Genomic DNA, 14,977 nt, shown 5'->3' with positions numbered 1-14,977 from the left:
AGAGAGATAGAGAGAGAGAGAGAGAGAGAGAGAGAGAGATGAGGTCTCATTACCTTGCTGGTCTCAAACTCCTGGACTCAAATGATCCTTATGCCTTGGTCTCTCAAAGTGCTGAGCTTACAGGCAAGTGCCACTACAACTGGCCCAGAAACTTTTAAGTATAATAGATGCCTGTGCTGTTCTCCCACTCCCATAGCAATTATTACACTTCATTCTCTGCTCCAATAAACTACAACTCTGTGATCTCTCTTATCTTCCTATCCATGATGGCTAGCTCATACTGTTACATAGTAGGTATTGATAATTGTTGGTGACTGCATCTGATTTGCCAACTGATTTACTAAGTGGATGAGTGAATGAGTTATTGAATAAGACATAGAAACAAAACCTCGAGGGCACTCATTAAAGGAGGATGCAAGAGCAGGACACTGTGGGTATTTATGTTTACAAACAGCTATTGCTTATTATTTTTACTATTATTATTTAAGTTTCACAAAACTTTGGTAAATTGATGTAACAATCCAATTTTACAGGTAAGAAATTTGAGCCTCAGAAAAGTTAGTGTTGTACTGAAGACTGATGGTATGTAGAAGAAATTGAAAGAGAGACCAAATCAGAAAAGGCAAGATTTTGAGGTAAAGAGTAAAGCACAAGGCCGGGCACAGTGGCTCACGCCAGTAATCCCAGCACTTTGGAAGGCCGAGATGGGCGGATCACAAGGCTAGGGGATCAAGACCATCCTGGCTACACGGTGAAACCCCGTCTCTACTAAAAATACAAAAAAATTAGCCAGGCGTGGTGGCGGGGCCTGTAGTCCCAGAATGGCGGGAACCTAGGAGGCAGAGCTTGCAGTGAGCCGAGATTGCGTCACTGCACTCCAGCCTGGGCGACAGAGCGAGACTCCATCTCAAAAAAAAAAAAAAAAAGAGTAAAGCACAAATATAAAAATATTTTAAAGGGTTGTAGAAGATAGATTACTTCATAGACTCATTTGTTTTAATATTTGAAAAGAAACAAATTTGATCTTCCTTCTGGACATTGTATTATGACTGTATTTCTTTAAAGCTTAGAAATACGGAAGTAAACATACTGTGGCCTAAGTAGAATTTGAACCTTAGAAAAAGCATGCACTTTTCTATTTGAGACATGTGGTCATGATTTATTTCACTATGAGGAGCTGAAAATCGAAAACTCAGCTCCAGATATTGTGGATCTCTGATGAACAAATATTAGCAGTTTTGACCAGCAGCATTTGACCAACTTCTCTTAAAAGAATAATATAATTAAGAGTGGAAGCAAAACAATTAAATCCCTAATGTATTTAATGCAGAATCCATTAAAATTAATTAGAGATGACAAACCCTAAGCTTTAGTACTAGAACTTTAAGAGAACAAGAAATGGAAAGTTTTTAATATGAATGTTTTGAAAATACAAACCAAGGGACCAGGCTGTAAGATCTTGTAAAACAACAGAATACAAAGCTGAAGAATATTTATGTGTCAGACACCTTTGAAGATGCTAAGACATAATATTATCAAGGTTTGAGTGGAACTTCCTTATTATTAGATCTTGTCATCATAAGATGTGTATCTTATTACCCATAAATGTAATAATTTGTTTGCAAGATGATTTCCTAGGAGATTTTAGTTTTATTACAATGGTTTATTGTTATTTTAATATTAGCACATATATTTTGATGCTAGTTTACTTGGGTGTTATGGAATGCTATACTTAATCTTGGTGGATTGTTTTTAGAAAATTGGATTTAAATGCACTCCAATTTAACTGGGTGGCACTAAATTGATCTTTTTATAATTAATTCATTTTTAACAGTCGAATTAAGTCAACATATATACAAAATCATTCAGATTCTCATGGAGTTAGGAATCAATGAATTAATATCAGTTATGATTAAGTAAAAACAGAGAGTAAATGTAACAGAACACTTGTAAAACATAATATCATCTCCATGTCAGGAAAAATCTGTGAATTTAAACCAAATCTCCTGAATTTCCAGAGAAGACTGACCAAACTCTAACCAGTTTTTCACCAATATCTATGTTTTCTTCTTTTTTGGCATGGTGCTGGACTACATTTCCAGCCCCTCACATGGTGAGGCAATGAGTCCGAATCTGGTCAATTTAATGTGGGCCTGACTGATATATGCTCTCTGGGACTGGCCCCTAAACCCTTGAATGAGATCCTCCAGATCCTTTACCTTCCTGTCTGCTCTCTGTCTGTGAGAATCCAATGGGAGATTACAGGACCTTAAAAAAACATAGAGCTACGTGAAAGGAGCTAGATCCCCGAATCACCCTGAAGAGTAGAGTCCATCACTACCCATATCAGATGTGATGTTAGTGAGGAATAAATCTTAATGTTTTAAACCATTGAGATTTGGGAAGAATTTGTCACAGTGGATAATCTAACCTGAGTAATACGGAAGATATGAGAACAACTCCAAACTTTTGTCTATGCTTTCCTCGCTTAGCTACCACTCAATGTGCTCAATGTTGCTGAATATTATCACTAATTATGTACCAATTAATTTAAATAAAGATGAATTTGATCTGAATATTGCTAGGAAATCTACTTATCACTTGTTTTCAGCATTCTTACAACAAGAAATGTGAGTCTAAATTAAAAGTGTACAATGCTTTCCATAGTGCTACAATATTCTTTCATTGTCTCATAAAACACTAACTTTTTGCTCATTTTTAATAATTTCTTCTCCCACATACTCCATATTCTCTGCTAATATATTTCTACTGGACAATTTCTTATCATAGAAAAAGAACAATTTGGACTTCAAAGGAGTCTGATTTAATGAAAAGTTGTGTTGGTAGTTAAAACCCATTTTATGAAATCATATAAAATACATATTCCAATTAGAATTAATCCTCATCTAAATTCATCTGATGAAATGAATATATTTTCTATTTTCTATTGCAAAACAAAATTACCTGCTAGCTGCTGGGCTGATTAGTTTTTAGCAATATAAAATTTCTCCTTCTTTCAGTGTACAGAAAAAAATTTATCACAAGGGCTAGCAAAACTAGTACAATTTGTTTTGAAGTATTGTACTTTCTCTTTACTAATTATATCCAGAACCCAAACATCAGAATAGCAAGGAGTTTCTGTTATTCTGAAGTAGCATATTTGTCTTACTGATTTTCATGGGTGAATGAAATGTTGCTCTTAATTCATCATAAAAGGAAGTGAACATTTTATATTACATTTCTCATTTTACAGATCAGAAAACAGATTCAGAGGGGGAAGGTAACTTTCCCAAAAAGCGACAGCTAGTAAGGGGAGGAGCTATAATTCGACTCATGTGAGACTGGCTCTGATGGCCTGAGCTCTTATTGATTATGTCCATTAGCCGGGATTTCTCAGACACGAAAAATTACAGACTATTGAGGATGTTATTTGTGGATCACCAAGGATGTATGGACCCTAGATTGGAAAACACTGCCATTAACTACTAAATGTAACTTCTTGGACTAGTAAAACCATAAACACAAACATGCTGAAACTGTAAGGCAGTTCATGATTATAAAGGAATCCATCAGATTGTCAAAAACATGTTTATACATACATGTATCTCTATTCAACTATCCATCCATCTATTCATATGGTTATTGAAGAATCTGAATTGGTGGGGTACAAAAAGAGTTTAAGTTTTCTCCAATCTCTGATTTTCCAATACCCTTTGGTCGGTCTTCAGACTCAGGTATGGAAATCCCTATCATGCCAAACTTTAAAAGGAATAAAAGAGAAAGATAGCTTTAAGAATATCAATTTCCATATACTCAACTTCATATATGTTTTTTCCTAAGACAGATCTATTTGAGAGTGAATTTGTGGTATAAAATTAAGGTAGTTTTCCTTCTTCCACATTCCTCTTTCTTTCTCTTTTATCCTGCTTCACAAAACATCTCAAACACCTAAAAACATCTCCAGACATAAACCAAAGTTAATATGAAATATCAATCTAAGAAAAGAAATAACTTTTAATAGATAACAAAGGAAACAAACTATCTTAGGAGTTGTGTTTTCCCTATCTGATACATATTTCTGTTAAAGGTGAAAGAAAAGCATTTAAAATAGATTGGCATTGATAATTAATATTTAAAGACCTCACTTCTCCACCTTCCTACAACTGCCAAAGAATGTGTTAATTTTGAGAGAATTCCACCAGAAGAAAGCCAACAGCATATTATTAAAATTTTGACTACTGAAAACAGCTTTTTCTGTGTATTTAAATGTAAGCAGTTCTCTTCAGCTATTCTCAACACTCATTCTTGGGACGTGACATTACCTGAAAAGGAAAGCTTTGAAGAGTTGAAGCAGTGTAGGTTAATGAAGTAGATTTTTAAAGTATAATTTGAACTTTTTTTGAGATGACCAAAAACTATCTGTGGAAAAAGCCCATGGATGAAATTTTTATAAATTCTTTCTGATTTTCTATGCATTATGCAACAAGGTAGTTAAAATCTAATTTGTCAAGTCATATCAGAAATACATCTTCTAATTCACATGGTGAAAACTAAAGACTATATTGTATAAGTCTTAGCTATTCAGCTAACCTAGATATTAGTGAAAGAGTAAGAGTTACAGACAATTGTCATTTGATAAACCTTGGTAAAACCATTTCAGAATACTTTCTAGATATGGAAAAAGTAAATGACTTTGACCACTAGGTAACAGATTCTTTTGGGAATCAGTGGTTTTCAAATTCTTTGCTTTTGACAAAATTGAAGGAGGATCTAATTGAGCTATCCATTAATATGCTATTAACAGTCATTATTATAAATAACTATGTTATTTTTTGCTTATAACCCAGGACTCAAATAATTAAGTGATACTTATATTAAAAATACTGTGATTAATATCAGCATATTTATGAAAGTATTTTTTTCACTTGTATAACTATAAAAATAAAAAGTAGAATGAAATTAATGCTGATTTTGTTGCATTCTCACATTAAGTAATATGCATCTCTGCATAGCTGAACTAATTCTTTTGGATATTTTGATCCCATTAAAAAGTTATGTCTAAAAAATATTATTTATATATTTCTAATACAATTTTACTTTTAAAGTTATTTTTATTAACATTTATAAAATATTTAAATTGTTTAGATGAATTGTGTTATCTTATTGAAATAACTAGGGAAGGGCACGGTGGCTCACACCTGTAAACTCAACACTTTGGGAGGCCAAGGTGGGTGGATCACCTGAGGTCAGGAGTTCAAGACTAGCCTGACCAACATGGCGAAATCTATTAAAAACACAAACATTAGTCAGGCATGGCGATGTGCACCTGTAGCCCCAGCTGCTCAGGAGGCTGAGACAGGAGAATCGCTTGAACCCAGGAGGTGGAGGTTGTAGCGAGCCGAGATGGCGCCATTGCACTCCAGCCTGAATGACGGAGAGAGACTCCATCTCAGAAAGGAAAGAGGAAAGGAAGGAAGGAACGAAGGGAGGGAGGGAGGGAGGGAGAAAAACTAGGTTTAGAAAAAAAGTATTAAGCCTATAATTTGGGGAAATGTTTAATGAATCCAATTTATTTTCATAATTTTTCTAATACTTCTGCACAGATAGGCACAAATCTCCACATTCACGGCATGTGATACATTAAACTGTGCAATAAGATACCAGTGTTGGCTTCTATTTTCTGAGAATGTTACTTCTTGAGGCCTTCTCTCCTGGATTTGGTAAGCATGATGTCCCCACTCTTAAAGCAAAGAGGGGGAAAGCCACATTGCTTTTCCATGGCCTAGTAATTCACAATTTGGAATTGCTCTCTTTATTTCCTGGAGTTCTCCTTAAGTGGAATTGAGGGTGAGATGGAGACTAGGTTAATAATGGAGAATGGCTGAGATGTATGTGAACCCTGTAATCAGCTTCAAGGGGATCATATCCTCTCAGGCATTCTTTATAATGTAGGGAATTGATGTCTCCTTTTTTTAAGTCTTGAATTTTTAGTTGTTGAATTTAAAACTATTAATAAGAAAATTACTACCTCAGCACACACATACAGAATGAAGCACAGATTTTAAAATTTGTATATCAAGCTGTTGTAAAGCCATAGAAAACATCCTCAGATTCCGGAGACTGCAGACTCCAACTTTAGGTTCTATGAGAACAAACCTTTCCAGCTTTTAGACAGGTGCCTTCTAAATCCACGCTAGCCTGTCAACTGGAGATTGCATCAGTATCACAAAATAAGTCTATGGTGCTCTTTATGAAACACATTTCACTGACATCCATTTAAAAATCTTATAAAGATATACCTATTTCTTATCTGTCATTTTATTTCAAAATTTCAGGAAGAATAATGAAATAAAATTGATTATTACAATCAGAATTGTAGACTAAAATTAAAACATCTTTTAGGATTGATTCTTCAAAACTTTATGGCAAAAAATTCTAAAACTAAGAGAAAAAACACAAAAAGGGAAATATAATAATTGTCCAATGTAATTGTATTTTATATTCAACAATCTAAATGAAAAAATCATTGCAAAAGTATCCAGATATTTTCCAAAAATGATTATCTAACATTACTTTTTTGTTTGTTTTTGATCATTGTCTAATTTATTACCAGCTTAATTAAATCATTGAGGCTGGAAATAATGACTCCAAGTATATGAACACAATGAATTTTAGAGATACATCCCAATCTCCCACAGTATAAATAAAATAGCATGTCTAGACATATATGTGTGTATACATATATATTCAGAGTATCAATGTGTTCAGCCCAAGAAATATCAATAAGAACAAAATCATAGATAACAGTTTGGTAATATATAAAGAAACCTGGAGACTTTCCAACAGAACACTCACAAATCTTGCAGTTTTTAACATATGTAACATTAGCCTCTCAGGGAACTATTGTTTAGACTTGATTCTATCCTCATATGTGGAAAGATAAGAGATTTTAATTTTTATGTGTGACATTTTGTCTGTATCTAACAATGACTAAATATAGTAACCACTCCAGGCAACACATACAAGGTTGAGCATGCCTAATCTGAAAATCTAAAATCCAAAATACTCCAAAATACAGAACATCTAGAGTGCAGACATGACACCACAAGCAGAAAATTTTATACCTGACTGAATCATGTGATGGACTGTAGTCAAAACTTAAGTGTAAACACACAACTTCTTTATTAATCCTAATGGAAAACTCCTTCTATCCCCCTTCAGCTGCTGTGTATCTTTTACACACACCTAATCTTCTCCATGACAAACATGTTTACAAAAGATAATAAAATGACATGTGTGCAGGACAGACATGGCACTCACAGGCTTCCCATCATGCCCCACATGGGGCTAAGACCTACGTGCATTACTCATTGTGGTTTTTGTTTGTTTGTTGCTTATTCTTTGCTCTGTGATGTAAAGATATTGTTGATAATGTCAAAACAGCTTACAGATACCCTGCCAGTAATGATAAGAAAAAGAAGATGTATTTATGATTACCTATAGCACAGAAAGTAAAGCTGTTGGAGAAACTGGCTGGTGCTGTTAAGTGTGAAATGTCTTACAGAAGAGTATGGTGTTGGACCTCCACATATGACCTGAAGAACCAGAAGGATAAACTGTTGAAGTTCTATCCTGAAAGTGATGAACAAAAGCCAATGAAAAATAGAAAAACATTGCATAAATTTAAAAACGAAGATCTTGATCACATACTGAAAAAAATATATCTACAATGTCACAGTGAAAACATGCCACTTAATAGTATGCTGATCATAAAACAAGCAAAGATCACGATGAACTGAAAGTTGAAGGGACTGGTAACTATTCAATAGGATGGTTGCAGAATTTTTTTAAAATACATGGCATTAAATATTTACAGATTTGTAGTGATAAATCATCTGCTGATCACAAAATACCAGAGAAGTTCATTCATCATTCTGCTGATGAAAATCTGACCAGGAACAAGTCTATAGTACTGACGAAATATAACTGCTTTGGCATTATTGTCTCAGAAGGACACAGACTACAGCTGATGAGACAGCCTCTAGAGGAATTAAGGATGCCAAGTACAGAATAACTGCTCTGGGATACGCTCATGCAGCAGGCACACATCAGTGTAAACTTGTGATCACCCAAAGCTTGCATTCTTGCTGTTTTCAAAGAGTGAATTCTTACCAGTCCATTATTATGCTAGCAAAAAGGGATGGATCACCAGGGACATGTTTTCTCATTAGTTTCACAAATATTTTATACCAACAGCTCATACTCACTATCAGGAAGCTGGACTAGATAATGACTGAAAAATTTTGTTATTTCTTGGCAATTGTTCTGATCATCCTCTAGCTAAAATTCTCATCAAAAATAATGTTTGTGCCACATACTTTCTCCCAAATTTAATGTCATAAATTCAGTCATATAACCAGGACATTTTTAGGTCACTGAGAGTAAATATAAAAACACTATTTTTTTTTTTTTTTTTTGAGACAGTCTTGCTCTGTCGCCTAGGCTGGAGTGCAGTGGCACTAACTCTGTTCACTGCAACCTCCGCCTCCCAGGTTCAAACGATTCTCCTGCCTCAGCCTCCTGAGTACCTGGGATTACAGGCACCCACCACCACGCCTGGCTACTTTTTAAAATATTTTTAGTACAGATGAGGTTTTGCCATGTTGACCTGGAGGGTTTTGAACTCCTGACCTCAAGTGATCCTACTGCCTCAGCCTCCCAAAGTGCTGAAATTACAGGTGTGAACTGCCAAGCCTGACGAAAACCACTTCATTCAATAGCATACTAGCAGGCATTAACAGAGACACGGGTATGGAAGGTTTTCATAAGGAGTTTAGCATGAAGAATACTATGCTGTATATGTTGTTTCCACTGCTTGGAACACAGATTAAAGACACAATTGTGTGTGCCTGGCACTACCTCTGGCCTCTGACTATATTCAGTGATGATGATGAGCAAGGTGGTGACTTTGAAAGATTTGGTATATCAAATGAGAAAAAAAGTCTGACCTTATTTCATATGCCAAAGAGATACCTTCAGTGTCATCAGTAAGTTGGAAGAAGTGGATATCAAAAAAGATTTTAACATCAATAATAAGACTCCAGCTGTTCATTCACAACCCAGCTATTCATTCATCAACCAATGATGAAATAGCTGAAATTGTTCCAAATTAAGGTGATCCATAATAATATCAATGGTGAAAATGACCTTGTTAACACTGCAGAAGTGCCTAGAGACAACATGGTGAATACGTATGATGGGCTTATTGAAGGACTAAAACAGTGTGCATTCATAAGAGAACCAGAAATAATGTCCGGTTATAAAATCAAAAGAGACTTCTAAGACCGAAAATATTGTTAATAAGGCAGATAAATCTGGAGGAAACATTTTTAAAAGCCATCCAGCAGAATGCCACCTCAACCCTAGAGGACCCACTTCCTGATCCCACAACTGCTTCTGATGTTTATTCTCATCTAAAAACAAAAACACAAATGTACAGTAAACTTTTAATCAAAACATGGCATTGTAGGTAGAAACTAAAAGGTTACCTTTGTTTGTTGTTGCGGTTGTCTAACAGCTGATGTAGGTATCCTGGCAATGCTACTGTGCTACTAACTTACCCTGAGCACATTATTTTTTCACTGTATGAGTGGTATGCCATTATTATTATTTTTGCTGCTAAGTACTTATGTGTGAATAAGTGCAAGAAAATGATCGCTTATGGGTAGCATATAAATTGAGAGTCAGGAGTGATGGTGATGCCAAACAACCAAACCACAGATTGTTCACATGGGTGGCTGCGATAGTACCACCTTTGCTATCTGATGTACACAAACCTAGCTGCATGCACAAAATTATTTAAAACATTGTTTAAAATTACCTTCAGGCTATGTGATTAAGGTATATATGACATAAATAAATTTTGTATTTAGACTTGGTCCCATCCCCAATATATCTCATTATGTATCTATAAATACTCCAAAATCTGCAAAACTGCACAATCCGAAACACTTACTTTCCCAAGCATTTCAGATAAGCGATATTCAACCTGTATTTCTTAACATATTAGTATTGCCCAAGGGCACAATGCATTATTTTCCACGTGTCATTTTCTCATTGGTAATAAAATCTGATTCATTCAGTGGTGACTTCAACCTTTGGGAACTTGAACACCTGTAAGAAATCTGAGAACTTTATAAGAAGTGAAAAAAGTTCTGGCCCAACAAAATAGTAAGTATTTCAAGATTTGAGCATCTTCTTTACTGGCTGGTCCTTTGATTCAACATTCAATATAATAAATACAGATTTTCGGCATCATACTTCTCTTATTTTGCTAACTATGTCAAGTTAAAAGGAGAAGAATTGAAAGCTTCACTTGGGAATTCATATATTCATTCCATAAAATTTAAAAACTTCCCATGTGCTCAGCAATGAGCTGGCAAACTAAAATATTACATAACAACTAAATAACAGTAAGGGGGGGAGAGAAAAACAATAATATTAATGCTAAGCCAAAAATTGATGGTCATGAAAAGGACTCTAAATTGTTAAGGGCGAGACTATGCTTGATATTTTTTGTTTATAAAGGCAAGTAGGTAACCGTTTATTTAAGTAAAATATTTATTTTATTCTCGTTTTATTTTTATTAATTGTAATGTTAATTTAAATATAGACCTCAGGTCTATAGCTGACTTTAAAATACATGTTATTAAAAAATGTCATGTTTGATACTTAAAGAAACAACTTGTCACCTATGAAACTCACTTACTGAAAGCAATGCATTTCACAATAGCAGCTGTATGACAGTAACAACAAGCAGGACCTCATTGTTTCTTTAGAAACTTTAAGGATTTATTCTCATAAAAAAAATCCATAAAGACTAATATAGCAATTTAATAAGCCCAAAATTAATTATGATTACATTATGTCTCAGAAAATGAACATTATGTAATAAGGTACAGTTAGACTCCCTGGGGAAACCACGGTAGTTATTTTCAATTGGCTATTTCTATTAGATACAGGAATAGCACTGAGAGGCTTTGAAAATTTAATAGTCTCTGTCCTCTCTAGAGGACTAAATCAGTAGATTGAAATGAAATGTTATGCTGGATTTCAAAATAGAATATTCTGAACTGTATATACAAATTAATATTAGTGACCATTCAGAAAAGCAAACATTGCACATGTTAAACCAGCCATGTAGAATGGTATGAGTTCATCAGTTCAAGGTCTTCGTGAAATACTGCCAAGGGCAAATAAACATTTGAATCCAAAATGAAAATATTACCCTCAGGTCTATAGCTAAGCGTATTTTCCATTCTGAGTTGCATATGTATTATCACATTTTGTAATCATGTGAAATGTGCAGGTTCCAAAAATAGACAGAAATGGTCACCTCTCAGTCAAGTTATTAACAACCCAGTGGAATTCAATTTGGCTAAAAAACAAAATTGTAGACTCGTGTCTGACCTCCTGCAGATGTTCTTTTTTTTCCCTGCACAACATATCCCATATTTTACCTATCAACATAACTCAATGATTATCATTACCAAACACATCTATACATGATCATTTATATATTTTGAAACATGAAGTTGACAAATTGTTTCTAAGCAAATGTTTCACATTTTACTTGCCACTTACTGATTTCTGGGCCTTCCCTGGGACGAGCTGTTTGGAATCAGTAATCCTACATTGTCATCATTATGTGTCCATAAAGGCATTCTGGTAGGTGTTCTTAGCCCCAATTTTACTATAATGGAATTATAAGTCCAATTTAAATTAAAATAAAAATCTTACCGAATGTTTGATTCACCCACTTGTAAAGCAATTGAATAAATGAAAACCCACTATTGGTTCCATATATTCAAAATCCACATGTTTGTAACATGGCCCTTTGTAGTTTTTGATAGCTATCATGATTTCTAGATGAAAAATAGTAATGATAATTTTTGAGGGCACTTCTCAAAATGCATTGGACTCAGCAACTTTATGGATTTATGATTCTTGATATGCATCAGTTTTACTTTCCATTCCTTTGGTACTACAAATTTGTGGAGGTATTTTAAATGATGAAAATAGCTTTAGTGTCTAAATAATGAAAACATTATTTAAAATTTTAGACTATTTTCTTAAATCCTAAAAAGAAGCTACAGAAAAAAACCTGTTTTCCTGGGCACAATTACTGAAATGTCAAAAAAAAAAAAATGATCTTTAGACATACTACAATTGGGAAAAATAGACCTTTAGTTTCTGGTAATACTATATAAAATCACCAGATGGTATCTCCTAGTCCCTATGGAAGGTTTCTGCTCTCCTGGTAGACAAAACATTTAAAACAACAAAAAAATTATGCTGTACCACAAAGGAGGTGTTTCCAATAACTAACTGGTTTTTTTTTTGTTTTTGTATTCTATTGTACTTTTTTTTCACTTTAGTCTCCTGTTTCCATTTTTTACTGATTAAAAAAAAAAATTGAGGCCAGGCGCAGTGACTCAAGCCTGTAATCTCAGCACTTTGGGAGGCTGAGGTGGGCGGATCACAAGGTCAGGAGATCGAGACCATCCTGGCTAACACGTTGAAACCCCGTCTCTACTAAAAATACAAAAAATTAGCGGGCGTGGTGGCGGGCGCCTGTAGTCCCAGCTACTCCGGAGGCTGAGGCAGGAGAACGGCATGAACCCAGGAGAGGGAGCTTGCAGTGAGCCAAGATGGTGCCACTGCACTCCAGCCTGGGTGACAGAGCCAGACTCCATCTCAAAAGAAAAAAAAAAATTGATAGCCTATGTGAGATTGTAAAGTTTACAGCCAGAAGGAAAAAAAAAAAAAGCCTAGATGCAACCAATAAAAAAAAATTCTCTTCCCAAGACATAAAGCCCCTGGCCTATGTCAAATGTCTGACTGATGCTCATAATACGATAATAGTACTTCTGAATCAAAACTCAACTTTCCTCCAAGAAACATAGCCCAGAAGGCAAAATTAAATGTGCAATGTCTAAATGGAGCTCGCTGATCATTCTTGTTTTCCTCCAAGAACCTCAAGCTGTGGTTTATCGTTTTCCTGTGGAATGTGCTGTGAAATATCAAACTAACTTTAACTTATCTGTTACCTTGGGGCTTTCTTTACTAAATAGAGAAGCAGCAGGATATAAAAAAAGAATTCTGGAAAAGTATATTACCTAGAATTATTTCCTAAGCCCTTTTTTGAAGAGAAATATTGTTATGTTCAAATATGTCAGAGAAATAACTGATTAAACAAAGATAAATGTTTTTGTTTATATGCTTGTTTGAAATGTCTCAGAGCTTTTCTTATTATAATGTGTTTTGGTAAATCTGTCAGATAAAAATATAAATAATAGCTTCATTGAATCATTACACAATGTATGCATATATCAAAACATTACATTACATTGTACTCCATAAATATATATAATTATTATTTGTTAATTTCCAAAAAAGGTGCTACAAACAATTACTTTACCTCAGTATGCATATTTTGTTAGTTTCTTATTATATGTATTCAAATGAACTGACTTTGGGAAATTTTGATGTCATGGATGCTAATGTTAATCACCAATTTTAAAGAATCATTTATAGGAGACCTGCCTGCCTCTGTAGCCTCCACCTCTGGGGACAGGGAATAGCTAAACAAAAAGCAGCAGAAACCTCTGCAGATGTAAAAATCCCTGTCTGACAGCTTTGAAGAGAGCAGTGGTTCTCCCAGCACAGAGGTTGAGATCTGAGAACGGACAGACTGTGTGCTCAAGTGGGTCCCTGACCCTTGATTAGCCTAACTGGGAGACATCTCCCACTAGGTGCAGACCAACACCTCACACCTCACACGCTGGGTACAAAGAGACAAAGCTTCCAGAACAAGAATCAGACAGCAACACTCGCTGTTCAGCAATATTCTATCTTCTGCAGCCTCTGCTGCTGATACCCAGGCAAACAGGGTCTGCAGTGGATCTCAAGCAAACTCCAACAGACCTGCAGCTGATGGTCCTGACTGTTAGAAGGAAAACTAACAAACAGAAAGGACAACTACACCAAAGCCCCATCAGTACGTGACCAACATCAAAGACCAAAGGCAGATAAAACCACAAAGATGGGGAAAAAGCAGTGCAGAAAAGCTGGAAATTCAAAAAATCAGAGCACCTCTCCTGCTCCAAAGGGACACAGCTCATCACCAGCAATGGAACAAAGCTGGACGGAGAATGACTTTGACGAGCTGAGAGAAGAAGGCTTCAGTCGATCAAACTTCTCAGAGTTAAAGGAGGAACTACATGCCCAGTGCAAAGAAACTAAAAACCTTGAAAAAAGAATGGATGAATGGATAACTAGAATAATCAATGCAGAGAAGACCTTGAAAGAACTGATAGAGATGAAAACCATGACATGAGAACTACGTGACAAATGCACAAGGTTCAGTAACCAACTCGATCAACTGGAAGAAAGAGTATCAGTGATTGTAGATCAAATGAATGAAATGAAGCAAGAAGAGAAGTGTAGAGAAAAAAGAGTAAAAAGAAATGAACAAAGCCTCCAAGAAATATGGGATTATGTGAAAAGACCAAATCTACATCTGATTGGTGTGCCTGAAAGTGATGGGGGAAATGGAGCCAAGTTAGAAAACATTCTTCAGGATATCATCCAGGAGAACTTGCCCAACCTAGTAAGGCAGGCCAACATTCAAATTTGGGAAATACAGAGAACGCCACAAAGACACTCCTCAAGAAGAGCAACTCCAAGACACGTAATTGTCAGATTCACCAAAGTTGAAATGAAGGAAAAAATGTTAAGGGTAGCCAGAGAGAAAGGTCAGGTTACACACAAAGGGAAGCCCATGAGACTAACAGCAAATATTTCAGCAGAAACTCTCCAAGCCAGAAGAGAGTGGGGGCCAATATTCAACATTCTTAAAGAAAAGAATTTTCAACCCAGAATTTCATATCCAGCCAAACTAAGTTTCATAAGTGAA

Source organism: Colobus angolensis, unplaced genomic scaffold (genome assembly GCF_000951035.1).
Source record: "Colobus angolensis palliatus isolate OR3802 unplaced genomic scaffold, Cang.pa_1.0 Scaffold131, whole genome shotgun sequence".
NCBI lineage: Eukaryota > Metazoa > Chordata > Mammalia > Primates > Cercopithecidae > Colobus > Colobus angolensis.
This window is presented reverse-complemented; position numbering follows the sequence as displayed.